The sequence below is a fragment of the Rhineura floridana genome, chromosome 2, assembly GCF_030035675.1.
Source record: "Rhineura floridana isolate rRhiFlo1 chromosome 2, rRhiFlo1.hap2, whole genome shotgun sequence".
Classification (NCBI taxonomy): Eukaryota; Metazoa; Chordata; class Lepidosauria; order Squamata; family Rhineuridae; genus Rhineura; species Rhineura floridana.
Window position 1 is genome coordinate 183,154,136 of NC_084481.1, and position 16,564 is coordinate 183,170,699.

Consider the following 16,564-nt stretch of genomic DNA (forward strand, 5'->3'; position numbering starts at 1 on the left):
AAATATGAGTGCGACCTCCGCACATAATTTCGGAGTGTATTAAATCCTCCATCTCCGCTTGTCGGAAGAACAGCGAACGTCGGTCAGAGCAGGACACGCAACAGGATCAGGAGTCTTGTTGCTTCGTTAGGAAAATGTGTCAGAGGGTAAACAAGTGACCGGACAAAAAGAACAGAAAGAAAATCTTTTTTCGCGCAAGGCATACTTTACTTATGGGATTCGCTGCCCTGAGACGTGGTGACGACAATGGACGCTGGCTTATGTGACTTTATCAACCACAGCAAAGATTCCTTGCTGCATCGAGGTTCATAATCAATACAGCTGGGACAGGGAAGTTGTGGCCTTCCAGATGTTGTTGGACCGCAACTCCCATCAGCCTTAGCAAGCATGCTGAATGGCCAGGGGTGATAGGAGTTGCAGTCCCACACCATCTAGAAGTTAAGAATGTAAGTAGAGCCTGCTGGATCAGGCCAATGGCCCATCTAGTCCAGCTTCCTGTTCTCACCATGGCCAACCAGATGCCCCAGGGAAGCAGCAAGCAGTTTGTGAGCGCAACAGCAGGCTCTCCTCCTGAGGTTTCCAGTGTTCACAAGCATACTGCCTCCACATCCATGCTGCAACCCCAAAAGAGGCAGACTCCTCCACAGAATTGTTGTGGGTGGTGATACCATGCCCCAGGAGTGATTTAATACTGGGAATGATCTATCGTCCCCCTGATCAAAATGCTCAGGGAGACCTAGAGATGAGATATGAAATTGAGGAAGCATCCAAATTAGGAAATGTGGAAGTAATGGGTGACTTCAACTACCCAGACATAGACTGGCCACATATGTGTTCCAGTCACGACAAAGAAGCAAAATTTCTAGATATTCTAAATGACTATTCCCTAGACCAGTTGGTCATGGAACCGACCAGAGGGACGGCAACCCTGGACTTAATCCTCAATGGGGACTGGGACCTGGTGCGAGATGTAAGTGTTGTTGAACCGATTGGGAGCAGTGACCATAGTGCTATTAAATTAAACATACATGTAAATGGCCAATTGCCAAGAAAATCCAACACGGTCACATTTGACTTCAAAAGAGGAAACTTCACAAAAATGAGGGGATTGGTAAAAAGAAAGCTGAAAAACAAAGTCCAGAGGGTCACATCACTCGAAAATGCTTGGAAGTTGTTTAAAAACACTATATAAGAAGCGCAACTGGAGTGCATACCACAGATCAGAAAAGGTGCTGCCAGGGCCAAGAAGATGCCAGCATGGTTAACGAGCAAAGTCAAGGAAGCTCTTAGAAGCAAAAAGCCTTCCTTCAGAAAATGGAAGTCTTGTGAATGAAGAAAATAAAAAGGAACACAAACTCTGGCAAAAGAAATGCAAGAAGACAATAAGGGATGCCAAAAAAGAATTTGAGGAGCACATTGCTAAGAAAATAAAAACCAACAACAAAAAATTCTATAAATACATTCAAAGCAGGAGACCATCTAGGGAGGCAATTGGACCCTTGGATGATAAGGGAGTCAAAGGTGTACTAAAGAACGATAAGGAGATTGCAGAGAAGCTAAATGAATTCTTTGCATCTGTCTTCACAGTGGAAGATATAGGGCAGATCCCTGAACCTGAACTAACATTTGCAGGAAGGGATTCTGGGGAACTGAGACAAATAGTGGTAACGAGAGAGGAAGTTCTAGGCTTAATAAACAATATAAAAACTGACAAATCACCGGGCCCGGATGGCATCCACCCGAGAGTTCTCAATGAACTCAAATGTGTAGTTGCTGATCTGCTAACTAAAATATGTAACTTGTCCCTCAGGTCCTCCCCCGTGCCTGAGGACTGGAAAGTGGCAAACGAAACACCAGTCTTCAAAAAGGGATCCAGGGGGGATCCTGGAAATTACAGGCCAGTTAGCTTAACTTCTGTCCCTGGAAAACTGGTAGAAAGTATTATTAAAGCTAGATTAAGTAAGCACATAGAAGAACAAGCCTTGCTGAAGCAGAGCCAGCATGGCTTCTGCAAGGGAAAGTCCTGTCTCAGTAACCTATTAGAGTTCTTTGAGAGTGTCAACAAGCATATAGATAGAGGTGATCCAGTGGACATAGTGTACTTAGACTTTCAAAAAGCGTTTGACAAGGTACCTCACCAAAGACTTCTGAGGAAGCTTAGCAGTCATGGAATAAGAGGAGAGGTCCTCTTGTGGATAAGGAATTGGTCAAGAAGCAGAAAGCAGAGAGTAGGAATCAATGGACAGTTCTCCCAATGGAGGGCTGTAGAAAGTGGAGTCCTTCAAGGATCGGTATTGGGACCTGTACTTTTCAACTTGTTCATTAATGACCTAGAATTATGAGTGAGCAGTGAAGTGGCCAAGTTTGCTGACGACACTAAATTGTTCAGGGTTGTTAAAACAAAAAGGGTTTGCGAAGAGCTCCAAAAAGACCTCTCCAAACTGAGTGAATGGGTGGAAAAATGGCAAATGCAATTCAATATAAATAAGTGTAAAATTATGCATATTGGAGTAAAAAATCTTAATTTCATATATACACTCATGGGGTCTGAACTGGCGGTGACTGACCAGGAGAGAGACCTCGGGGTTGTAGTGGACAGCACGATGAAAATGTCGACCCAGTGTGCGGCAGCTGTGAAAAAGGCAAATTCCATGCTAGGGATAATTAGGAAAGGTATTGAAAATAAAACAGCTGATATCATAATGCCGTTGTATAAATCTATGGTGCGGCCGCATTTGGAATACTGTGTACAGTTCTGGTCGCCTCATCTCAAAAAGGACATTATAGAGTTGGAAAAGGTTCAGAAGGGGGCAACCTGAATGATCAAGGGGATGGAGCGACTCCCTTATGAGGAAAGGTTGCAGCATTTGGGGCTTTTTAGTTTAGAGTAAAATAAAGTAAGTAAAATTTAATTTTTGTGTCGCCTATCTGGCCGAAGCCACTCTAGGTGATGTACACATTGAAATTGATAAAATACAATATAAATACAGAATAAAATTCAATGCAGTCAACCATAACCATTTTAAATAGCAGCAGTATAGAACAATGTAGGGCAATCAATAAACAATTTAAAACAATCATAGAAAAATTAGCCCACCCCGGGGATCCTGAAGGCCTGTCCAAAGAGCCAGGTTTTTAAGGCTCGGCGAAATGTATCCAGGGAAGGGGCATGGCGGAGATCGAACGGGAGAGAGTTCCAGAGAGTGGGGGCCAGCCACTGAGAATGCCCTCTCTCTAGTCCCCACCAACCTAGCTGTTTTCATTGGTGGGACTGAGAGAAGGCCCTGTGTGGCTGATCTAGTCGGGCGGCTTAATTGGTGGTACTGGAGGTGCTCCTTCAGGTAAACTGGGCCGAGACCGTATAGGGATTTAAAGGTTAACACCAACACCTTGAATTGGGCCCGGAAAACAACTGGAAGCCAATGTAGATGAAATAACACTGGCGTGATGTGATCACGGCGGCGGCTGTTTGTAAGCAAACGAGCCGCCGCATTCTGCACCAGTTGTAGTTTCTGGACTGTTTTCAAGGGAAAGAGAAAAGGTGGGTCAGAGGAGACATGATAGAAGTGTATAAAATTATGCATGGCATTGAGAAAGTGGATACAGAAAAGCTTTTCTCCCTCTCTCATAATACTAGAACTCGTGGACATTCAAAGAAGCTGAATGTTGGAAGATTCAGGACAGACAAAAGGAAGTACTTCTTTACTCAGTGCTAAGTTAAACTATGGAATTTGCTCCCACAAGATGCAGTAATGGCCACCAGCTTGGATGGCTTTAAAAGAAGATAAGACAAATTCATGGAGGACAGGGCTATCAATGGCTACTAGCTGTGATGGCTGTGCTCTGCCACGCTAGTCAGAGGCAGCATGCTTCTGAAAATCAGTTGCCGGAAGCCTCAGGAGGGGAGAGTGTTCTTGCACTCGGGTCCTGCTTGCGGGCTTTCCCCAGGCACCTGGTTGGCCACTGTGAGAACAGGATGCTGGACTAGATGGACCTCTGGCCTGATCCAGCAGGCTCTTCTTATGGAACATAGCTTTCAACAGGGATCTGTGGTTGCCTTCATGCTGTCAGAGCAGTGGCTGTCCACTGTTTGAAACAGCATGTTGATCTAGGTCAGATAGGGTGGCCCTGTAGATGTTGGGTTCCAAGTCTCATCAGCTGCAGACAGAGGGCTTATCCACATGGGAGCATTACTTCATATTAAAGACACTGTTTTTATCTCCATTTTCTGTTTGCACTGTCCACAATAAGGCCTGGACCCCAGCTGCAAACACTGTGTTTTCTATTCACACAGAAGGGAAGAATCAATCAAGCAGTTTCCTACTGACCACATCCTCTAATTTAACATTTCCACTCTCTCTGGTTACTTGGCAACCAAGTGCATGCTCAGTTTGTTCTACCAGTAAGTTTCATTTTTAAAGAAAACTAGGAAGTGTGATTATTTGTATTTTCACTGGTACAATTCAGCTGAAATACAAATCTTTGTTTGAGTTTGTTATGCTTTTGTGCATAAGTTGGGGGGGAAGAAAAATAAGGCACAGTTTGCAGTACCATAAAAATGCTAGCAAATCGGGGACGAGCAGTCGGAAGTTGCTTTTCAACCTACGGGAAATAAAATGAACGAAGGAAGGAGAAGGAGGGAGTGGGCATGGAAAGGGGAAAGATTGACACACCCACCTAAAAGCATTGGAACAATGTGTATGAAAGCACTAGAGATTCAGAGTGAATATGTTTTTCCCTTCCCTTTTTGGATTATCACAGGATTGGGTTAGCACTGATTTACAGGGGGGAAACTGTATGATAGCTTCTGTTTGCCAGTAATGTCATGTGAACCATGCAAATTAAAAGGAGATGTGAGTAGCATCAAACACACACTAAACCACCATGTAGATGAGCCCAGAGATGATGGGAGTTGGAGTCCAGCAATCACCCTTGGTCAAGATGGGCCTTTAGTGTTTCTTACATTCTTAGAGTTGAAGGGATGGGGAAGAAATTCAATGCTGAAATGCTGAAGAATTTGCATGAGGGTTAAAAAAAACACAAATTGCTGCAGAAATGTGGTGAATTTAAGACTGGAAAAATGAGAAACCGAAAGAAGTGAAATTAACAAATCCTTCCATCCCTAGTTCAAAAGCCACTTTAAACCCAATTTATGCAAGCATGTGGGTAGCAAGAACACCACATTAGAAGGGCAAAGTAAGAGGTATTTCACCACCCACCATTTAATATATATATATATATTGCATTCCTTCTCTCAGGGTTCTTCTTCCCTCCTCACCACAACCCTGCAAATAGTTTATACTGAGAGATAATGAGTGGACAGGAGAGGTTTAATTCTAGCTGCCTGATGCTACACTGAGGGGTACAGGAAATGCATTACAGTGTTTCAGACCACAAATGAGTCTTTCTCAGGTATCGTATATTTCTGGCTAGCTCACTGATTCTAAACAATCGAGTTGAAATGGATTTTTGCACCTGCAAGGACAGGGTTCTTGGACTTTAACTCCCCTCTGCCCTTGCATAGCTGTGTAGAAGAGGGAATTTCAGCATGCAAGTTATACCTGCTGAAATTACCTCTTCAGTTCAAATAAAAGTTCAGTAGGTCTTGCATCAGGACACCCTAATGTTAGCAAAAACCACAAATTACTTACTTTAAAAATGACAGGGGGTAAGGCAACTGTCCTTATGACCTTGGACCAGTCACTGCCTCTCAGCCTCAGAGGAAGGCAATGGTAAATCCCCTCTAAATACCGCTTACCATGAAAACCCTATTCATAGGGTCGCCATAAGTCGGAATTGACTTGAAGGCAGTCCATTTCCATTTTTTAAATATTGGCCCATTTCCAAAAATTGGAAATGGTACTCTTTACAGAGTCACTGAATGTTGTAGTAGATATGCGGCCAAATGTGTTAATTTACAAGATATATATGGTTTTCAAGCAGTTCCAGTGCAACTCCCAAGTAGCTCAAAACTTTAAACTTAGGAATTCTCCAGTGAATACTTGGACTAGATATAGTTCCACTGTCTTTAGCATTAAGGCTGATGGAAGCAGACAATATATGGGTACAGTTCCACACGACTGTGCTAAGGGGTATGGGAAAGCAGTCATTCCTATCTTGTGATAAGCTTCATGGTGCAGTCAGAACTGCAGATAAGGGCAAGGTTAACTTTTTGTTAGTGATTTCAAAGGATTCCAGTTTGTTCCCCAGATAGGAGAGCACCTATAGATTTAGCCCCCCTAGGCCCACATGTGAATCTGAATGTAGATAGGAGGATTAGTCTGCATCATTTACAAACCAAAACAGCCATAGCAACAGTACAATGGCACTTCTTAGAAAAGGCAGCCCACTGACCATCTCATTTCTTTTTAAACATGTTACAGCTACTTGAAGCAGCTTGTAACTTCACCATGTCCATATGCAGAGCTTGGAAAAGTTACTTTTTAAAACTACAACTCCCATCAGCCCCAGCCAGCATGGCCACTGGATTGGGCTGATGGGAGTTGTAGTTCAAAAAAGTAACTTTTCCAAGCTCCGTTTTCTTTAAGATGCTTCCAGGAAGTGACCATACATCATAACATGGAGCCCCTTCCTGGGTAATTGTACAGAGGAAAAAAATGGCCAGTCCCATGTATGTATAGAATATGGTCAATTCCTGGGAGCATTTTAATATACTTCTTTATCATGTGAACATGATGAACTGCTATTTGCTAGCTCTTCCAAGCAGTTATAAAGTGTTTAAAAAGAAAGCAGCTGGCCCTCAGACCACCTTATAAGTACCTGGTTTTTATTTTTTAGTAGAACTCTGCAGATTTCTAAAAAAACTGTATGTAAATAGCGTGGTATGGACCCATTTTTGCAAGTAGGAGAAACTAACAGATAACAGAAATAGGCTGTTTCATCCATCCCTATTCATGAGGTGACCACAGCCTTGAGAACACTAGCTTTCTGCCTAAATTGAGCCAATGTATGAGCCATCTTTTAGCAGTGCCTTTACATAAACAGATGTCTGTTTCCTCCTTTGTTGAATGTGTACACACAATCATTTATAACACGTTCACAGAATTCAACAATGAAGAGAATGAGGCACCCTTGCTTACATATGGCTGGATATACTAGGTCCCCTCAACTGGGGCAAATGTATTTAGGAATGAGGAGTAGGTTTGTCTGTGGGTAAGCTTGCTGGTTGTTGGTTTATTTTTTCCTTGTTCTGTTATTTAAAACGTAATATTGCATACAGTAGAGCACTCCTTAATTCTTTCCATGGGGTTAATTGTGAACTGCCTTGGGAGGGCCTTTGACCATGACATGTGTTATCAAAATAACTAAACAATAAAGGTGCAGTTCTGAACATACGTTGCATGAAATATAGTCTCAGTTAAATTAATGGGGCATGATCTGCAGATAATGTGTTTTAAGACAAAAGTGGAACAGTCATATTCTAGTGTTGGGATTTAGCTCATTAGTTATAAAATTTAATCTATGCCTCTGAAATACATCACTAAGTAGGAACTATCTACTCAGAACGTCCTGTATATCATTACTCTCTGTGATTTGCTATGAGTTAAAATTTAAGAATAAAAATCTCCACATTCAAACACCCTTGTTCATCACAATGGTTCTCTTTGTAGAGTTGCATGACATTTTCAGTGGGGGCATTAGTCACAAAATAAGTTAATAATATAATTAACATAAGATTATAGTTTCTTTTAATATCAGTGGTGATGACATGGCAGTTTCTTCCAGTAGTCACCAGGAAAATTGATGTATGCAGAGAACCTGAAGACAATGGCAGTTGTTTCACCACACACAGGATCAGCCAGTCACATGTCACTGTCCTAAGATCACCAGACAGTCATCATTTAGGGAAAGGCTTTAGTTACTCAGAGTGACATGTGATGTGAATATTGCTGTATATGTAAAATAATGATACTCCTCTTTATAAAAAACAACAAAACTTAGATAAGGTCAGGTACGTCAGACATAAGAACAGGAATAGGGATGGGGGAGAAATTAGTTCAGTTTACATTTTAATATGAACCTAGCAAATTCACACTTCCCAAAATGAGACCTAAAATACAGTTCTCCATTGAAATTTGAACTTCTAAAAAAAAATACTCATTTCCCCAAATTTTGTGATACAGCTCTCCAATGAGTACAAAAATGCATATATTAGAGGAAAGTACAAAAGTGTATATTAGTGAAAATAATGTACAAAAATATATTAGAGGAAAATTGCTTGCAAAAATCCATAGGCTAAATTGAATACAAAAATGTGTATATTAAATGAAATGCACACAAAAATGCATTTGAATGTTCATGATGACTTTTTTAAACACACACACACACACACACACAAATGTATATGGAAATGGGTCAAACAAGATTGAAAAGATGTGGAAGTGAGAGAAACTGAAATTCACATTGCATTGTGGGGTGCTCCTGTTTAGTAGTCCACATAGTCGGTTAGTCATGCCCTCCTCCATGATAGGCCATTTGATTCCCACTAGTTTTCCATGCCCCACGTTGCCCCATCATTGCTCAGCATTCCATGGCAACTGAACATGTTCAGTCTTAATAGGGCTGTTTAAAAAAAAGGGGTGGTGGTGGAGGAGAAAAGTAGATTGTACTACTATCAGCTCCTGATACAGGTTCCAGGACGGAACACCAGTAAATATTAGCTCAACTTTAAATAAATACTAAACCTGGAACAGATCAACCTGGCTATCTAAATTTTTTCAATTTTTCAAAAAAATTGTTTTTTTCTGAAAAAAATGGGAAAAACTTTTTTCCCATGGCTTCAAAATTTCTGGAAATTTTACATCTCTACACAGAACACAGAAAATTCACCTTTTATAGAATCATTCTAAACGTAAACTTGTCACCATATAATTCCTTTAGTTAAAGAAACAGATTTTGCAATCTGTTGTGCTTTTTACAGATAGAAGTTCTTTCCTGTTGCAGGTTATTCTTTGGTTACAGTGAAAGGGATGAGTTACTTACTTGATTTGTTCACTGAAGGGGTTATGCAGTAAAATGTCTCATTCAGTCTGGTTGGCTTTTTAAACATCTTCTTGAAAAGTCCTTTAACCAGAAAAAAACCTTCTTTAAATCTTTTTCATTAAAAAAAGGAGGGGTGCTGGGTGAAGCTTTGTATTAAGAACACAGCTCTTCTCTTTCAGTATGGCTGTTGTACAACCTGTCTAAACATAGAGTCAACTTTGTGACTTTTCCAGCATGTCACCCTCTGTAATCTTGGATCGTGGCAAATCACAAGTGCAACTCTACGTCAGCTGTAAAACATACTGTTTACCATTCACCAGCTTGTGCAATGTGTTGCAATGAGGAGTGTGTTAAAGGTTGCCTGTTACATTCTTTAAATGTTTTGATTAGTCATGTTGATGTGGTTTGTGCCTAAGGATAGGATGTAATGTAGGTTTTGAAAGTGCACTGTATTTGAGAACTTTTGTCTTTATATATCCATTTCTGCTCAACTTCCACTTTCAGAATAGGTATCAGGATTTTGTCAGCTTACTTCCCCTTACAAACGTTCTATAATAAGTGAAGCAAACATTCTAAAAATGTAGCCTCCTCAAACTCAGGAGTCCAGTAGACAGGAAGTGAACTCCCAGCTTAAACATAGGCTAGGAGCTAAAGTGATGAGGAAGGCAGCAATGTTCAGTTCCAGCCAATCAGGACTTGCTATATAATCTTTCTGTAAATGTAGAACCACACTTATTCTTGGATGACTAACACCTTTTTGGCAGTATGGCTTGACTCACTCTAACCACAATAACTCTGCATTGCCCCATAGAACTTTTGACTTAGCGTTTGTGTCAACAGTAGCCTCTCATCTCAGCGGAATTTCAAAAATAGTTTGCAAAGTGCATTCAGCTGTTTTTCAATGATGAGGGAGGAATTAATCCCTGCGCATGTAAAGTCCTTAGGCACACATTAATAAGTTCTTAGGATTGTGGCCCAAGGGCCTAGGAGAGAAATACAGGGTGACCAGCCCCCTGTGTCTCTTGTAATGGTAGTGTGGGTATTCAGTAGTATAGTGGCAAATTCAGAAGTGCAGGGTCCCTTCATGTTATGCCCCCCCTTATTTTGCTGCTGGGTTGAGAATGAGATCCTTGCTAATGCCTTCTCCCACAACAACAGATATCCCTAGGAGCCAATAAGCATGAAAAGGGAGAATGTTAGCTGCTGAGAAGAGTCTTCTCAATGGCTGACTCACCTCCTTTCACTCTGATTGGCTCTAATAAAAGGAAGCATGTCAGAAGACTCTTCTCTGTGGCCAACACACTCCCCTTTCATGCTGATTGTCTCACAGGATGCTGGAGACATAGGAATTCTAATAGGACCCTGCTTCCAAAAAAGTAAAGGGTCTAAGATCCCCCAAGACCCTGGATGACTACACCCCGGGGGTATTGAGAATCACAACACAACAACAGTGCTTAACCCTTTTGCTGGCCACCAATTTCTCCTTGCAAATGCCTTCCTGGGTAGCTTTTACTTTTTTTACCACATGAGCTCAAAAACCAGAAGGCCAGCTGATGAAGAACAGTTCCAGTAAGGATGACATGGTGTACTTTTTACACTAGTGGTATTGCTTTTTAATATGTTTTTTAAACTTTTTTTAAAAAAAAAACCACTATGTTTTTAACCTTTTTTTCTTTTTTAAGATGTCTTCAAAGCTTTTAAAAATGGTTTTAAAGATTGTTTTAATGCATTTTAAAGTCTGTTTTTATGATGTTTTAAAGTGTTTTTGGCGCTTTTGTTTGCTGCCCTGGGCGCCTCCGGGGAGGAAGGGCGGGATATACATCAAATAATAAATAAAATAAATATTTGGACTTTCAAAAAGTTTTCAACAAGGTACTACACCAAAGACTCCTGACTAACCTTGGCAGTCATAGAATAAGAGGAGAGGTCCTCTTGTGGATCAGGAACTGGTTAAAGCAGCAGAAAGCAGAGAGTAGGAATTAATGGACACGTCGCCCAATGGAGGGATGTAGAAAATGGAGCCCCCAAGGATAGGTTTTGGGACCTGTGCTTTTTAACTTGTTCAAAAACAATCAAGAGTTAGGGGTGAGCAGGGAGGTAGCCAAGTTTACTCATGATACTAAATTGTTCAGGGTCATAAGCGGGTGGTAAAATAAGTGGATGGGTGGTAAAATGACAAATGCAATTTAATGTGAGCAAGTGTACAGTGATGCACGTTGGGGCAAAAAATCCTACCTTTACATTTATATTCATGGAGTCTGAACTTGCAGTGTTCTGACCGGGAATGAGACCTTGGGTTTATAGCGGATAGCTCACTGAAGATGTTGACCCAGTGTGTGGCAGCTGTGAAAAAGGCAAATTCCATGCTAGGAATCATCAGGAAAGGTATTGAAAACAAAACTGCTAATATCATAATGACTTTGTACAAATCTATGGTGCAACCACAGTTGGAATACAGTGTACAGTTCTGGTTGCCTCACCTCAAAAATGATATCGTAGAGTTGGAAAAGGTTCCAAAAAGGCAACCAAGATAATCAAGGGGATGGAGCAACTCCCCTATGAGGAAAGGTTGCAGCAGTCATGGCTTTTTAGTTTAGAGAAAAGCAACTAAAAGGTAACATGATAGACGTTTCTAAAGTTATGCATGGCATGGAGAGAGTGGATATAAGAGAAGTTTTTCTCCCTCTCTCATAACACTAGAACTTGTAGACATCCAATGAAGCTGAATGTTGAAGATTCGGGACTGATAAAAGAAAGTACTTCAGACAGCATATAGTTAAGCTATGGCACACACTCCCAGAGGAGACAGTGATGGCCACCAATTTGGATGGCTTTAACAGGGGATTAGACAAATTCATGGATAAGGTTATGAATGGCTACTAGCCATGATGGCTATGCTGTAGCTTCACAGTCAGAGGCAGGATGCCTTTAAACATCCGTTTCTGGAAACCATGGGGGTGGGGAGAGAGTGCTGTTGTGCTCAAGTCCTGCTTGCAGGCTTCCCATAGGCTTCTGGTAGGCACCTGGTGAGATGCTGGACTAGATGGCCAGTGGCCTGATCCAACAGGTTTGCCTTATTTTCTTATGCTTATGGAGCAGAATTGATGGCCAAAGGAGGGTTAAGCACACCTTCTGTTTGCCACTTCTCCCTTATAAATGCTCCCACCCCCCCCATTCCCATTATCTTAAAATTTTAGTTTTATAATCACCTCATAAAGCAGGTGCCTTAAAATCTTCTTGGCTGGGCCAGATATTTCCCCCTACCCCACAGGCCAACTTTATTTTATTTAACAACATTTATATAACACCTGATTATTAAAAAAAACTAAGTGGTTTACAAGAAACATTAAAATGATAAATAAAACAGTTAAAAACAAATAATTGTTGTTATGTGCCTCCAAGGCGACTGCGACTTATGGTGGCCCTATGAATCAGCGACCTCCAAGAGCATCAGTCATGGACCACCCTGTTCAGGTCTTGTTTAAAAACAATTAAAACAGCAGTAGACAAAAAGGGATAAAAAACACATCAACATCTGTATGTCTGGACTGGCTTTACGAAAAACATTCTGAAAGGCAGGATATAAATATATCTATAATTTTTTCTTTAATTTTCAAGCAACATTTAAGAAAATTCTAATTAAAAACAAGATTTTGGGATACAAAGCCTTTATCAAGTTCTCAGTCATTCTTGATTTGACTGTGAACATTTTGAGAAGAACACATTGTACAAAACACTTATCTGGTTCTACTTTCTCTGTAGTAACTGAACAAAGGCTACCTGGCCACTTTTCTCAAAGCTGCTGTCTGTAAGGGTCAACCTAGATAGGACATTAATTGCATGGATGCAATTAACATACTTATTTTTAGACAGACAGATAGCAGCCTCTGGACCGTGGGAGTGGGGAAGTTTAACTCCTTTTCTTCCTGCCACAGCCTGATCAAAACCACCTCTCTGCAGCTGCAATTTGCACTTCCCCACTGTAGTATTGTGGGATAGTTCTTCTGTAACCCTTTGAACAAACAAAAGTAGTGAATAATAATAGCAAGCACACTAGCACAGGGGTATATACTTCCCAACCATTCAACAAACAAAAATATTATTTGAATTTGCAAGATTCCATAAGCTCACATCAAACAAATTAAAAATCAATACAGCAAGAGAAAAGCAATTCAGCATTCATAGATCTGGAGGAATTATTCATTATCATCAAACATTGTTATTGAACATTACTGCAACATTGTAAAATACATAATTCATGTTTGGTAATCATATATTTTACTGTATACAATAAAATTAACCCGCTTTATTTTTTAAAAAGTGTCCTTTCTGTGTTTCCCTTCTTGAAGCCTAAGCTGTTACAACAAAAAATGAAGTCTTAGCTTTTTCACTTCTGCCAATTTTGATATCAGAGAAGTTAAATGTAGAAACTTCCCTTTAAAGTGATGAGGGGAATTATCTCCTCATATCTATTGCCTCCTTGTGGACCTGATACAACAGTACAAGAAGAAACACAAAGGGCCCAGGACTATCCCACAAGTGCTTCAAAGTGACAAACACATCTTTTCAATTGATTGAGGCAATGTTCATTTTACTGGAATGGCTTGTGATGCCAGTGGATCCAGACTACATTAGGTACACGGTGAAACACTCCTGCGATGTCTTTTCCCGCATGCTTAACTTCCAACACAATGCCCATTTACCATACCCACTTTCAGAAGCTGTTTAGTAATTTAGCAGACAGAGTTTAAATTAAGTATGTGGGACCTGGCACATAACCTTCTACTTATACTCAACTCAGGCTGGACCCATTCAAATCTGCATAACTCTTATAACACATGAAGGCTAATTCGCACACCCAAGATTATATGAATACACCTCAATCTAATTTGGTAAAAATAGTCATGTGGAAAGTAGGCCCACATTTATGCTGAGAGCAAGCAGCAGGGGCATTGTTAGGGGGTGGCTGAGGGAGACTGAGCCCTGGATCTTTGCAGCATGCCCTGATTCTTCTGTTCTTGTTGAGACCCAGCCATCCACCATTTCCAGAGGCATCTTTACATATAAATTAGCATATACAACTGTGTGTCATAGGCCTGTGCCCTGAATCCTTTAAGCACCTAGCATCACCCCTAGCAAGAAGCATATTGACAGTTCTTTCTACAAAGCATAATTCAATACTGGACTTTATATCCTCCCATGAAGTCATGCATATTACTGTGATGTCTGGGAACTTCCTTGCTCTTAGTAATCAACTAATAACTGACCTACTTCATGCATCTTAGCACAAATCAGTTGTTTTTAAGTATCTCTACATTGAAGAAGGCATCAGATTACAGAAGAGATAGGCAAACCTGAGGCTTGTCGGATTTATTGTGTTTATTGAGCCCCAATATTTCCCTTCCTCCCCAGGTTACAGAATCCAGTATACAGCCATGGTCAACACAAGCGGGTACCATTTCTTTTCCAAATATAAACAATATTCTGTAGTCATCCTCTCCAGCATCCCTGTAGTCATATTGTTCGCAGAGCAGTAGATTAATATTCTGCACTTTGTTGTTGCAAAGCCTGACTCACAGATAGTGATTTTAGAAAAATGAAGAGATTTGTGTCAAGTGGATTACTAGCAGATGAGCAGCAAGCAGATACTTTTTAGATTTCCATACTCTTTAGCAGCAGTATACTTTAATTTATTTAATTTATTGGATTTCTTAGTCGCCCATCTGGCTGGCCATCCAGCCACTCTGGACGACGTACAAAATGAACAAAATAACACAAAATGACACACCAATACAATAACATTAAAATCTAAAAGCGCTAATGATAAAATCTAACCCACCCCAAAGGCCTGCCTGAAGAGTCAGGTCTTCACGGCCTGGTGGAAACTCATTGTAGAGGGGGCCTGGCGGAGATCATTTGGAAGGGAGTTCCACAGGGTGGGGACCACAATTGAAAACGCCCTCTCTCTAGTCCTCACCAGTCTAGCTGTTTTGACTGGTGGGATAGAGAGAAGGTCTTTTGAGGCCGATCTTGTTAGGCGGCATAGCTGATGATGCTGGAGGCGCTCCTTCAGATAGTATACCTAAGGAGTGGGCTGCCCTGCCTGCTAGTGGCTTCCTTAAGTGATGCCACCAAGCCCCTTCTAAGTTGCCCTAGGCAGGTTGGTCTGCGGCCAGGCGGCCAGCTTCCTCTCTCCCTGTCCTGGGGCACATCTCAGGCCATGGAATGAGATAGTAGAATGAACATTGCAGATTACGGGTGGGAGAAACATAGATCAGCAAACTGCCTACAAAGAGAAAATTAGTTCATTAGGGAGAAAGATTTTTAGCCCTTTGCTGGATGTTTTCTATTTGTTTGTGAGAGAGTTTTTAGGAGAACATTAAAAATGTGATCCTCCACCTACAGTGTGAAGTGGTGCAGCCCATTTCACCACCTCAGGATTCTATCACTTCATTCGATTGCGTGTGTACACCAGGCCTAGATCACTTGTTCTGAGAATCTGTAGCTGGTGGCAACCCAGTCTTCCTTGCGATAACTGAACAAGAGCAGATTGGGAATTAGGGCCATAACATAGTTTCTTTGCAGAGGCCATCTGCTTGTTAGAAAAAACTGTGTGTGCAACCTGAATTTCCGGACTGGAGCTTGTAATCCAGTATTCTAAGGTTGATTCTGCCAGTGTACATATATGTTGCTAATTGCCACTATTTATTTCCAGCTCCCACCTAACCACCTACCAGTACTCTTCTGGTAGTTTTCAAGCTATCAGTATTAATCAAGGAAATCTGTTTTTGCTGTTAGCCACACAAAAACTTAACAAAAAGGCAATCTCCTTTATCCAAAGGTGATGTTTAAAAAATTGGATAGATTCAATGTCCCTTTACTGAAAGCTTCTTTCAGTCACAGATACTCACCATCTTGAAACTCCTCTAATCCTCCCTAGGAATATGCTTTGCTTGAGCACTGTCTTAAGCAATTGGCAGAAGGGAGCAATTTACATATTGAATTAGACCACACTACGATCTGGCATTTATCATTTCAGTCTGCTTTCTCCATTCATGTTGGTGTTAAATGATTAGCACTAATAGCACAAAGGCATTATCAGAGATGTACTGGCATAATTCAAAAGGAAGAGATGGGAGGTCTGGTGTTTCTCAGGAGCCCCAGGCAGCTCCCTCTCAAACATGCAGCTTTTAGCAGGATTGCTAAAACGTCCTTGCTGTGCTTTAACTAATCTTGGAGAACCACAGAAAAAAGAAAAAAGCAGCTCAGTTTAGTTTTAGATAGTAAGCTGACAGACAGATGTTCACAAATAGAGATTTATGCTTTGAACCACACATTTTCATCATTGAGGTAGAATTTCAAGGGCCAGAGATAAGAGAAAATGAGAAAAGTGGAGAAGAGTAAAAGGACACAATAGTTTCATGCAGTAGAAAGTAATAATGGATTTTTTTGTTGGTTGCTAACAGCAATACTAGGATCACATCCACATCACACATTTAAAGAACACTTAAACCACTTTCACGGTTATGGCTTCCCCCAAAGAATGCTAGGAACTGTAGTT

General features: G+C 40.9%; 1 protein-coding gene across 1 annotated transcript in view; it reads right to left on the reverse strand.

The window, feature by feature from the left end:
• HECTD1 (HECT domain E3 ubiquitin protein ligase 1) overlaps nt 1–9,216 on the reverse strand; it is a 136,821-nt gene extending 127,605 nt beyond the window's left edge. Inside the window, exon 1 of the mRNA XM_061611568.1 lies at nt 9,004–9,216. The gene's annotated coding sequence lies outside the window, so the exon portion shown is untranslated. The remainder of the gene's footprint in view (nt 1–9,003) is intronic.
• Nucleotides 9,217–16,564: the final 7,348 nt, after the last annotated feature.